This window comes from Bombus vosnesenskii, unplaced genomic scaffold, assembly GCF_011952255.1.
Source record: "Bombus vosnesenskii isolate JDL3184/JDL3185 unplaced genomic scaffold, Bvos_JDL3184-5_v1.1 scf7180000013263, whole genome shotgun sequence".
NCBI classification, from domain to species: domain Eukaryota; kingdom Metazoa; phylum Arthropoda; class Insecta; order Hymenoptera; family Apidae; genus Bombus; species Bombus vosnesenskii.
In genome coordinates, this window is record NW_022882923.1 from 969,754 (window position 1) to 981,317 (window position 11,564).

Genomic DNA, 11,564 nt, shown 5'->3' on the forward strand with positions numbered 1-11,564 from the left:
AATATCTCGTCGGCCTGTTTCCAAATCCTAATGCTCCGGCAAAATCATTCAATGTGGTGAAGTCATACCACACGTACGCAACAGAGCATTATACTTGACTAAGAAGAACGATATACCGAAAAAGAAATGAGGAAGAAAAGTAGTCCGAAGAGAAGCATAATATAGCAACACTAAAATAAACGAGAACAAACTATATCCCGAAGAGAACCTAACGAATGATCTCTTCATAAACGATATTTATAATATTGATAATAATAATAATTAAAATATAATATCTACGATTCATCAACGCCTTTTGCGATTTTAAAAGAAACGATGTTATGGGACGATAGATTCGATGAGCGCAGTAATGGTAGCATGTGTTTATCAGCTAAGAACTACTTAATAGCTGCGTTATTCATGACAATCGATAAAGCAATTTGTTAGCATCTACTTAACACACAACACGCTCTGAAACGGAACGAAGAATGTAATACTTCGAAACCGATAGCCTCTCAATAAGCCGATAGCCTTCGTATGGAACACAGTTCGATTATTTCCTAGCTACAGTAGCGTAATCTCGTCAGCAATGAAACAAGATTGTCTGATTATCTTGCGCATAATTTAAAGATGTCCGGACAAAGTTTACCGAAGAATACCCACAAGAGCGCGACAATTTCTGCTATGTTTTCTGCTAATAAGAGAAGCGAAAACACAATCGCGAACGTCACGGGGAAAAACAGAGCGCGGTGTAAAAACCGAAAAGGGGTACATCGTGGAACAGAAGGATCGTGGTAGAAAAGGAAGAGAGAGCGAGAGAGAGGGAGAGTTAGGTGTGAGTCTGCCTAGTGTTGGTTTCAAGGGTGGCATTATATTGCGGGTTGTCTCGCTTCAGAAACTTTGCACTGTGGTCGCAACGAGGAGCTGGACGCGAACAAGGGGGCGAGAGTCGTGAAGCGGGGGCAAACTGGAAGGGTGGAACAGAAGTGGTGCCGGACTTTGAATACGACCATTCTTTACGACCACCCCATGCAAAGATCTCCCGCACGCCGTTGGTATTTACCCAGCGACACCGACTCGCGGAACTGTTTCATGAATCGAAGCGAAACAGACGGAAAGAAGAAAAGAGAGAAAGGGGGAGAAGATGGACATCGGCAGTGGACACGAGAAAGAGAGAGGAGCAGAGGTCGCGCATAGAGGGGCCAGGAGAGTCGCGGAGAAGTCCAAGAGGGTGAAATAGGGTGGCATTGCTGGTTGATGTGGACGTGGTGAACGCGATGGTGGTGGTGGTGGTGTTGGTGGTGGTGGTGGTTGAGCCAAAATAGAGAACGCTCGGCGGAAGAAAGATGGTAAGAGGAGAGCCGGGGACAGAGGGACAACGGAGAAGTCAGAGAAGGAAAGACGAAATACCGGGGAGCACAGGCTCGAGGGAGACCGGTTCGAGTTGGCGTTTCTCGTTCGTCGACCGGCACCACCCCCTTTGCCCACCTAACGTCGCACAATACGCTCTACCTACCCTCGCCAGCGTCCATAGACTGGACACTGCATTGTCTCTGCTGAATGGGGTCTTGCAAGATTTATTTCGTATATTTCACTTGCCGTTTCAATAGCGCGATAGCGGCTCGCGCGCTCTCTGCCTCGAGTATCGCCTTCGAGCTTTACCACCCTTCTCTCTTCCCCCTCGTTCGTTATTAGCTTTCTCTTTATCGACCATCCCTCACCCGTTTCCGTCGGCTCGCCTCTAAGAAGCAACTTCCACCGACGTTTGACCGACCTAACGCTTTGTCGGCGTTCGAGTTCGATGCTGCGTGTCGACGAGTTCAGTTCTTTCGAATCTACGACCTTCTTTTCTATTATTTTGATTAGTATATCTGTGTCGATCTAGAACAAGGAATTTTTTATGAAGGAAGATTGGTACTTGAAAATTTAATACCTTGGCCTCCGATTTAGATTCGATGAATTACATTCGAATACACCGAAACAAATTTCTTGCACGTTTCTTTATCTACGTTAATAAAAATACGAGTTTGCATAAGCAACAGTCTGTTCATCGAAGAATGCAACAATTACGAATGCGCGATTTTCTTTCATAAGAAACGGTCTGCTTACACATTTATAGTACTTAAAAAGTTAATAGCAACCTACGTGCTATTGTGGAGTGTATTGTCGAGGGGTGTCGCTTTCTAGGCAGGCAAACGACTCTCCCGTTATATTTAGCTATGCCAAGCGAGAGGGGCTCGTAGTTCAGCCTATCGTCTTTCCCCCTGTAGGATCTCTTTTTCCCATTTCGAGCCTCGTCCCCTTCTACAATATCTATACATACGTTCTCGCCGCTCGACTATCCGTATCAGATGCAATCTACTAATTAGCGAATGCTTATAAACAAGGAGAAAAAAACAGTAAGCTAAAAAGTTATGGTAAACAGAGTCACGAGACATGCAATCTGAAATTTGTGGGTCACGTTCGCGCGTGTAAAATTCAATCTGTTATCAAGGAGAAATTCTGATAAGCTTAACAGACCATAAAATTCAATGAATTTGTTAGGAGCGTTTTGCATAAAAATTTATTAAGAAAACGTTCTTGCCAGAAGCGCTTGGGCATTTAAGATAAGAGTTACACACACGTTGGGCGAATGGAAACTCGGAGAAATCACGTCCGTACAAGGTGCCGCAGAATTTCAGAAGAGAATGTCGACCAATCACGAGAAACGGTATCGAAAATAATGAGATGAGCGAGAAGCACGAGGATCAATTTCCATGAACGTTTTTATCACCCCCGTGGATCGGACGAGTTCGTACGGGGTAGAACAATAACAGCGTTATCGTGGTCACAAATTAAAAATAATTATTTTTTAAGGCTGATCCTTAATCAGGAAGGGGTAGATACACGCAGGGGCTGTTTTCTCCGAGAAAAGAGCGGCCATTATCCCTCCAATAAGATTCTTGTCAATGAAATATTAGCTCTTTTACAGATGTAAGAGGCTTCCTTTTATTGCGCATCAACTCTTTTCCCCAAAGCCCCCACTTTACCGAACCGCGTTTATTTTTCGCCAGATAATGGTTCTCGTAATCCTTGATTCAACCGCTACACGTGTCTCCTAACACTTTGGCGACGCGCTACTTTAAAATTATAATTTTGTCGTGCTTCAAATGAATTTTGTCAGGGCATTATTTAAAATATTTGAAAAATAATCGTTCAAACGATACCTGTTTGGCTAGATATTATTTTGAAATAATTATGTCTTGGTTTATTTTAATAATAAGTACGATTTTTCGCTGAATTATTTTACTTGACCATCGAAAGAAATAATTTATAATTTTATTCGACGTTTTCTATGATATTTCTCTATCCTTACTCCGATTCGATTATGTCAAATTCTTTATCAGTATCTCGCGTACACAGTTCGGTATCATACAATAAGCGAAACATACGAGTCAGTAGTTTCCTCTAGATAGAAATTTTAATGGAAATTTAAATCTCTAGCCCGGAGGTTTCAAAAACGGCCGTTTTTCAAAAGAATTAATAATTAAAAGTAACCCTCCATGATCCGATATGCTGTGGTTTTTTGTTTCCCCTTAGCGACCATTTCCGAGGCATTAGGTTCGTTATTTATGGACTTTCATTAAGATAAAGAAAAGTAAAGGGAAGGGTTGCCATCGCCGAGCGCCATGTAATTATTTTCACAAAGGTCTAGTTGTCTTGCCCGATTCTTTCGCGACGACTTTTCAACGGGGAACTAATGCAAATAAAAACGTCAAATAAAGTTCGATATCGATCTTCCCTGGCTACCATGGAAAAAGGGTTGGTAAACTTCTTCCCCTTTATACCATCCTCAACTTTTTATCTGTCGTTAGTTCGATCATTTCCAACTGTGCCAGATTGCTTTTCGTTTTGTCACAGAGACTTTTCGATTTTCATCTAATGGAACAATCTGTTTATTTCTTCATTTAATAGTTAAGAAATTATCCGTATGCATGTTGAACATTTTCGAACAATTTCACTTCTCTGCAAATATTTTCATATTCGTATAACATTCTCGTCTAACTTTTATTCGTACACTGTGCCACACACGAATCAATCCACTAACATTGAAACAACTGCAACATCAAATGATCTAAAGAAACACGAGGAGAAATTTTCATGAAGACACGAATTAATTGAGTTACTCGCTTGCCAATCTGTTTCAGCGTTATAATTCTTAACACTGGAACACTAACAGCTCCTCTTCGCCGTATCTCTTTCTAAGCAGTTTTATATTTTAAAAAACAATCATCGAACAGTAAATTTACCTCTTGTTTTTACCTCGGGAATGTGCGAATAATTCCACTCGACAGCAAAAGTATAATTTTTGTCGACTCGTTCGTGGTCCACCTACGGTCAAATAAAATTTCATGCGCTGTATCTACACCGTAGGATATTTTCGCGCTAACTTTCCAAGCAACGTTTCATCACGTTTTACACAAGTGTTCGAACCCCTAGGAAGTTTTCATTTGTTCCAAGTTACGAATAGGTTCAGCGATTGTTCTGGCTGGGTCAGGACGTAGACGAAGGCGGTGAAATTGAATGCGACTCGTGAGAAAGGGTGTGGGAAAACGTTGAAGTGGAGGTGACGTGAAGGCTACCACGCTACCGGACCCGTCAACCGTATCTTCGGACGAACATTGGTCAGCACTAGGTGTACACTCGACACATAGACGCCTTTCCCTCTCGTACGGTCTATCTACCATCAGAGAGAGAAATGGCCGGGTGGGATATACGCGCGTCCATTGTCTCGTGAACTTTGAAACAACTTTCGGCAAAAGAGTTCTGCCATCGGAATGCACCGACCGTGACTGCTCTGTAATTGGAGGAGAACTTTGAAAAATCAGACCGTGGATTGATCGAGTGTTTCGCTAGAACGTTGCATAGTATTCTCTGTTTTAGATAAGAGGAAAGTAGTTTGTTCTCAGTCAGATTAACCGTGTAGATAATTTGATGGTAGAAGCGCAAAAGTTTTCATACTCGAGTGACTGAATTCAAATTTCCTCTCCTTCTCTTTTCTTCTTTAAAAAAAATTAGCGAAAGCATTTAGCAAAATTAATGTTGATTTTTATTGATGATAGATGCATGACGTCTAAGCAGGTATTTTGTACAAGATTTTCAGACGATATATAACAGCATGGTTTGCTCGATATTGTTTACTCTATCGATCTGATTTTTAGTTTTACTACATAGTTATAGATGCATCACAGAAAAATGGTACAGAAGCAAAGCCAAATTTCGTATCTTTCGCTTTCAATTTCAAGTAACTTACTAAAATTTTGTTTCCAATTTATGCTTCAAAAATATTTAATTAGTATTTTCCAAAAAGAGATTAAAATTAAATAGTTGCACATATTTCGGAATAAATGTGCGAGAAGCGCAAAGAAAAGGTATTGCTCCCAGTGCTTTGGTTCGATATAGGTGAACAAGATGGCAGCACTGCACAGCGTGCTCAGAATTCATTATCAACATATCGTGTTCACCTCAAATTCAACGTGTTCCAATCCACGTAATAGACGATTCGAAAATTTTTCAGATACAAATCTTGACTTTCTTTTTAGAAATTATTCGAATACGACGCAGATTGCTTAGAAAATTCTATAGGATCGTATTATTTTACGATTGCAATATTTCGTGTCATTATACGCATCTAATTACTGTTTTTTTCACCGAAGCTGCAAGACTTCCGTTTCACGATCAACACGCAGTCCTCATACACTTTCTGAATGAAAAAGGAAGAACACTTTCAACGTGCAATGAATATGTACGACTCCTATGAGATGCATCACGCATTCATGTTTGCTACTTGCGCATAGATGTCTAAAAATGTTATTTCATTCATTGCAATTTTGAATGCACGCGGGGTGGATGTCCCAATAAAACCAGCCTGTTTCAATCATCGTTGTTAAAATGTTCTTTCATTGCATTATGGATGCTGGAATCTCAATAACAAGTTACGTTTCCGTTTCGAAAGAGGTTCCTTAGCAAAATGAATTTTTTTACTGAATGAATTTTCCTTACGGAAACCGTGTATATTTAATAATAATGCCGACCATGGAATCGTATTCAATGAAAGGCTAAACATGCAATTAGATAATTTGTAAAGCTGACACGTAATACCACATAATAAGTTATTCGTATCTATATCTAATTTGAGTAATTAAAATCGTGATTCTGTAGTTTAAATTGGATACTTTGTTTCGTTTCCATACAAATGTAATTTCTTTCGAATATTAACCCTTTGCACTCCGAATTTTATTTCAATTTCGTTACCAGCAGCTGCCAACGCTTTTAAGTGTTTCATTTAAAATTTGCTTTAACTAAAAAATAAGACAGTTTAAATAAATAAATGAAGAAACAAATTCATTTAAATAACAATTTCATTCACACTATTGTTGTATTCTGTAATTTTTAAGTGTACGATACATCTTAAAACAATTTCCAGGATGCAATTACAAAAAAAGGTGAGATTGAAAGAATTTCGAGTGGGACTCGACAAATGAGCTCCTGAGATAACTGATATCGAGTCACATTCGACATACGAGTGCAAAGGGTTAACATATCACATGTAACACGTATGTAAAGAACTGACTATGTTACAATTTACAATTTTTCTTTTGCTTTGAAAAAGAAAAATTACCAGAGAAAAGATTTTCTGTGCTGAAAATAATTCGCTACATCGATTATTTTAAATCTAAAAAATAAAGTAAAGCTAAATTAGAGTGATAGTAGAAGATAGCGAGTGAAAGTAAGTTAAAAGTAGAAATTCTAAGCAGTTTCACTATATTTATGAAAGTGATATGTGTTAATTCGTGAACTGATCATTTTCACTCGATCGGTCCTTGAGATGTTAATTATTCCGTGGCGAAAACAATCGAAAACGTTTGCAAATCGAAGCGTATCTGCACGGAACGGTTCCATAAACGGATACCGGAATCAGGCCGGTCAAGGAGTGCTGGTAAGTCATTTCGAAATAATAGTGGTAGGCGGGTGTTATGCGAGTTTAAGGTCTCGGCCGGTGCTTGCACGAGGGCGAAGGTGGCGAACGACAGTTTAGGGGTGTAAGACAGGCTGACCTCGGGTCATGACCCCCATTTATACTCTATTACCACTACATTAGTCTCCACTCCGGCGATTTATGATCCTTGTTCGAGTTCTAGGCTGACCGAAACTTTAAATCGATTGCAAAACACCAAACTTGAAACCTCGTTAGTTATAACATTACTTTTCTATATTTAACACAAACTGCAAAGAATAATTTTCTTACGGCATCGACTGAACGATGCGTCTTACAACTTCAGTGGAATAAGAGCGAAAATTAAGAAGACATCGACCAATTGATTAATAACATAAATGTCGCGAAGAAATATTTTTTTTTGCAAAATATCGCGAAATATTTTCTACAAACTGTGCGAACAATAGTAGAAGAATTCTATGGACCTCGTTGATAATTCGTAATAGGAGATCAATACTTTTGTATTTTACCCTGAAACGATCTACATCGCTACCCCGTAATTTTTAATTACCGTTATCTGAGAGGGTGGCGCGCCATCCTGAAATATTTCTCCCCGCTACTCATTCCGGAATCACACGCCGATGTAAATTACCACCAGCAAACCCGTGACTTTATCTTCTTTATCTACCAAGTATTTTAGCGGTTATTTTTTCCGGTTTCCAACCGTCCCCGCGTTGCCACGATGCAGAAATGGAATTAGCTACTTTAAACGAGAAAATTTTTAATTATTCCTTATCGAAAAGCAATCTGACTATACCGTCCACTGGTTCCCTTCACCTTACAGGACACGTATCTTGCGGTACGGGAGGATGCTACGAGGTTAACACCAACTCTCATAATTTAGCGTTCCGTCGTGTTGCGTTCCGTGCTGTGCATGATCTCGTGATGCTGTTACGATCGGCACAGAGAAGTTACTAAATGTAATTACAAGCTCCTTCCTTGTATTTTTAAAGATTTCATTATCTTTAACGCTTGTTTAATAGTTAACGAAGTAATGCCAGGCTAGAGAAATCTTAAGCGAAACAGTAATTGACCGCCTAATTCTCCTTTGTATATTTTTGTTCAAGCCTAATCTAATAGCGATCAACTTCTTACATTTGGAAATTATTTAAAAATAATTTAAACTAATCTATTTAGAAATAATTTCAACTATTTAAACTTACAATATGAATGTTATTAGAAATTCAAAAAATGTGACACCAGCCTACACAACGAAACAGAATTAATTCGCCTAATAAACGTATAAGCCACTTGACATTTTTAACGACAGATTCAACGAATGAAAATTTTCTGAATTAAAAATTATACGAATCGTTGCTTGATGTAATAATGAAATAGGAAGAGTAAAGTGCAAGGTTCGAAGAGCGGCTGAAAGGAAAGTGTCAAGTATCGAAATCAACGGTGACGAAGGAGACTCGTCGATTTTAATAATTCAGGACGTTTGATGGAACACGAAGAGACAAGGGAACTTATTAGTTGGCGAAAGCGATAAAAAGGAACTTATTACTTATCCAGCCCTTGCCGCTTGATCCGCGTTGCCGAGGAATATTCATCGGGGGTTGGCTGTGTACGGTGAAAAAGCGGCAAGATCGGGACATACAGAGCAAGGGAGGCTGTCAATTTCCGAATATTCATATTGAAAGGCGCTGATAGGTTGGCATCAAATATTCATCACTTTCCAAAAGCCCTTACTGAGTTATTCCGCCAAGTCGTTTACCTATTATCAAGTATGCCAGGAATCGATGCGCCAGAAAGAAATTCAATTCCCTTTCCCATCATCGTTGCCTCTCTTTATCCAATCCCTACGCTAGCAATTTCCTTATCTAGTCCAAACCGATAAAATACCGCTCTTTATTTTCTACCAAATATCACTGACGATATGGAAACCCTATTTATGTTGAATGACACGCGAATTCTAGCCTGGCGTGGGTGATCGTGACAGATGATTGCTATGGTATCTACATTAAGATAATTAATTATTGTAAAACGTTACGTTAAAATAAAGCTCACGAATTATCGAATGACGTACATTTTATCATCGGTGTAACCTAAATCGGTGCATTATAGCCTACAAACTAGCAATTTTCTTGTGTTATAATGTGAGTAAAACTTTGAATAAAAATGGAAAATTAAAAGTTGGCAATGAAGCCTAATAAAGTGGAATAAATCTTGCACCTAAATAATCTCAATCTCGATCGCTAAATATCACCTGCGAAATATTCAGACGTAATAAGATCATACGTGCTGAGGTTTTACTGAATTTTCCAATTGTCTAAAGTAATAAAGCATGGCTAGAGCGATATTCCGTATATGTATAACAGACGTCATTATGTTTCAGTCATAAAATCCTTCGAAAGAAATGCTTCTATTACACGTACACACTGTACACGTTACACGCGGCTCTACATACATCGCTGTTCAATTAACAAAGTCACGCACGCACAGTACGATATTAAAAGATAAGTTTAATTAAAATGAATTAAACACATCTCTCCTGAACGGAGAAGAATATTTCCGCCTCAAAAGATACAATTCAAACGCGCTCCACCGCCGTGCTTCCCCTTCTATTACATAATTAATTACGCCAGTGTAAACATGTTCTTACGTTTCAAGTGAAAAGTAACATGAACCAGCCCGAGCTTTCGAAATACAAATTGGGCCGAGGAACAGGAACACGCTTTTGAACATTGCAACTTTTCTTCCATGTATAATACTGAGGATCACGCTTTATACGAATTTTACAATTTAGCAGTCGGCACTCTGACGAATAAAAGCCAAAGCTCTCCATATTTAACAAAATATACAGTTCGAGTTATTAGCCTCCTAACTACAAAGGATGAGTAGGATTGTTGTGTAAGTCTTGTGCATTCAAACGTAATAACAGTAATCGATAAAGTAGATAGAAACAGCCAGTTTAATAAAAGAGTAAGTAGATCAATGAAAATAGATTTTTCAGGAAATCGATTTGAAAATAGACAATTTTTCACAATCGCATCTTTTTTCAACTTACACGAAAACATTTTCTTAGATAAAACTTCTTTAGATTTCTTTTTTTTTTTTTTTAAGATAGTGTTGTATAGAAATAAAGATGCATTAGAATTTTAAGCAAATTTCTTTGAAAACGAATAGATTTATCTGATTAATAACTTGCGAAAGTCTAATGTTACAGTATCAACCATTTGGCAATAAATAATATTTATATGCATAAGTATATATATTATACTTAAAATCAAGCATCCATGTTTCTTTACGATCGAGTCGTTACGTCTTTATAGTTTTCAACATGAACGTGATAACAAAATGACCCAGATTGCGATAAATGACTTCAGGAAGCATTGCTTTACTTGTACGATGTAAGATGAAAGATAATAAAAAATCTTCCACGAAATCAATTTAAATATCCATGTACATGTTAAAGACATAAATATTAATATATACCCGTTGCATGCAAGGAAACGCGCATATAATTAATTATATCATACAGGTAATATTTTATTTATTCAGAAGAAACAAAAATATATTTAACCATGTACATATATATTATGACAAATATTAACAATTATCAAGTGTCTATTAAATGCAACTCGTTCGTTAAAAATTGATTCTACGAAATTATTTTAATTCGACCGTTCCAGATATTCGACAATGTACATACATTTTTATACGATTCTACGTTTCGAATGTATCAAACGCATTAATCAGGAACCGGCGTTTAGAATGTCTCTTTAATTACTACCCTTTTAATTCATAATGGAGATTTCTCGCTAATTTATTATTTCCTTGTTCAGATAGTCTCTCATTTTTAACCGTAAAAATGTAAATAGGGCTTGTAATAATAATAATTCGCGGAATAATCGGTGTTGATAATTGAAATCCTACCTTTCGATGATCGTCGATAAACATTCTGCACACTCGAAACTGCCAATTAAGTCCTGCGGAACGAAAAATGCGATCGTTAGCTTCATAGGTCGGTAAACAAAACAGTGATAAAACACGACAAACTGCGATATAATTTACTTATTACACCAGAATGTTAATTATTCGAGTAAACTAGCGGAAAATTTAATCGAATAGATTTTGATAAGAAGTTAATTATTAATACCCCTCTATCTTATCTTTAACTTAGCTTTAATTACTTTATACAGATAATTTGTAAGAATAATTAGTTATAAAATACAGAATATTAATAATAAAATAGAGAGCAATTTAGTTGGAAATAATTATAGTTTAATAATACTTCAATAAAATTGCAAATAATACAAATACAAGTTTCCTTACCTGACATAATTACGAACAGTTGCGTTCTGAGATTCACGCGTCGAGAAAAGCGTCGTTCTCGTCGAATGTCGATCACGTTACTGAAAGTTACGTGTTTACATTCGACAACTTTCGGTCGACCGAACGAATCGATCGACATCAATTTCCATTATTCTGTTTCGAATACTACGCATTCGCGTCTTATCGTTCAACGTGGTTGGTGCAATACGTATGTATATTAATGCATTTAATTTCCATTTTAACCCATCGAGGCTATCATAGATGAAAGTTC

The 11,564-nt window shown here is 37.6% G+C and overlaps 1 long non-coding RNA gene across 1 annotated transcript in view; it reads right to left on the bottom strand.

Moving 5' to 3' along the window:
- The window catches only part of LOC117232437, a 151,041-nt gene extending 139,677 nt beyond the window's left edge, over nucleotides 1-11,364 (bottom strand). Inside the window, exons 1-2 of the long non-coding RNA XR_004493130.1 lie at nucleotides 11,294-11,364; nucleotides 10,895-10,947 (exon numbers count right to left, since the gene is read on the bottom strand). This is a non-coding gene — a long non-coding RNA (uncharacterized LOC117232437). The remainder of the gene's footprint in view (nucleotides 1-10,894; nucleotides 10,948-11,293) is intronic.
- Nucleotides 11,365-11,564: the final 200 nt, after the last annotated feature.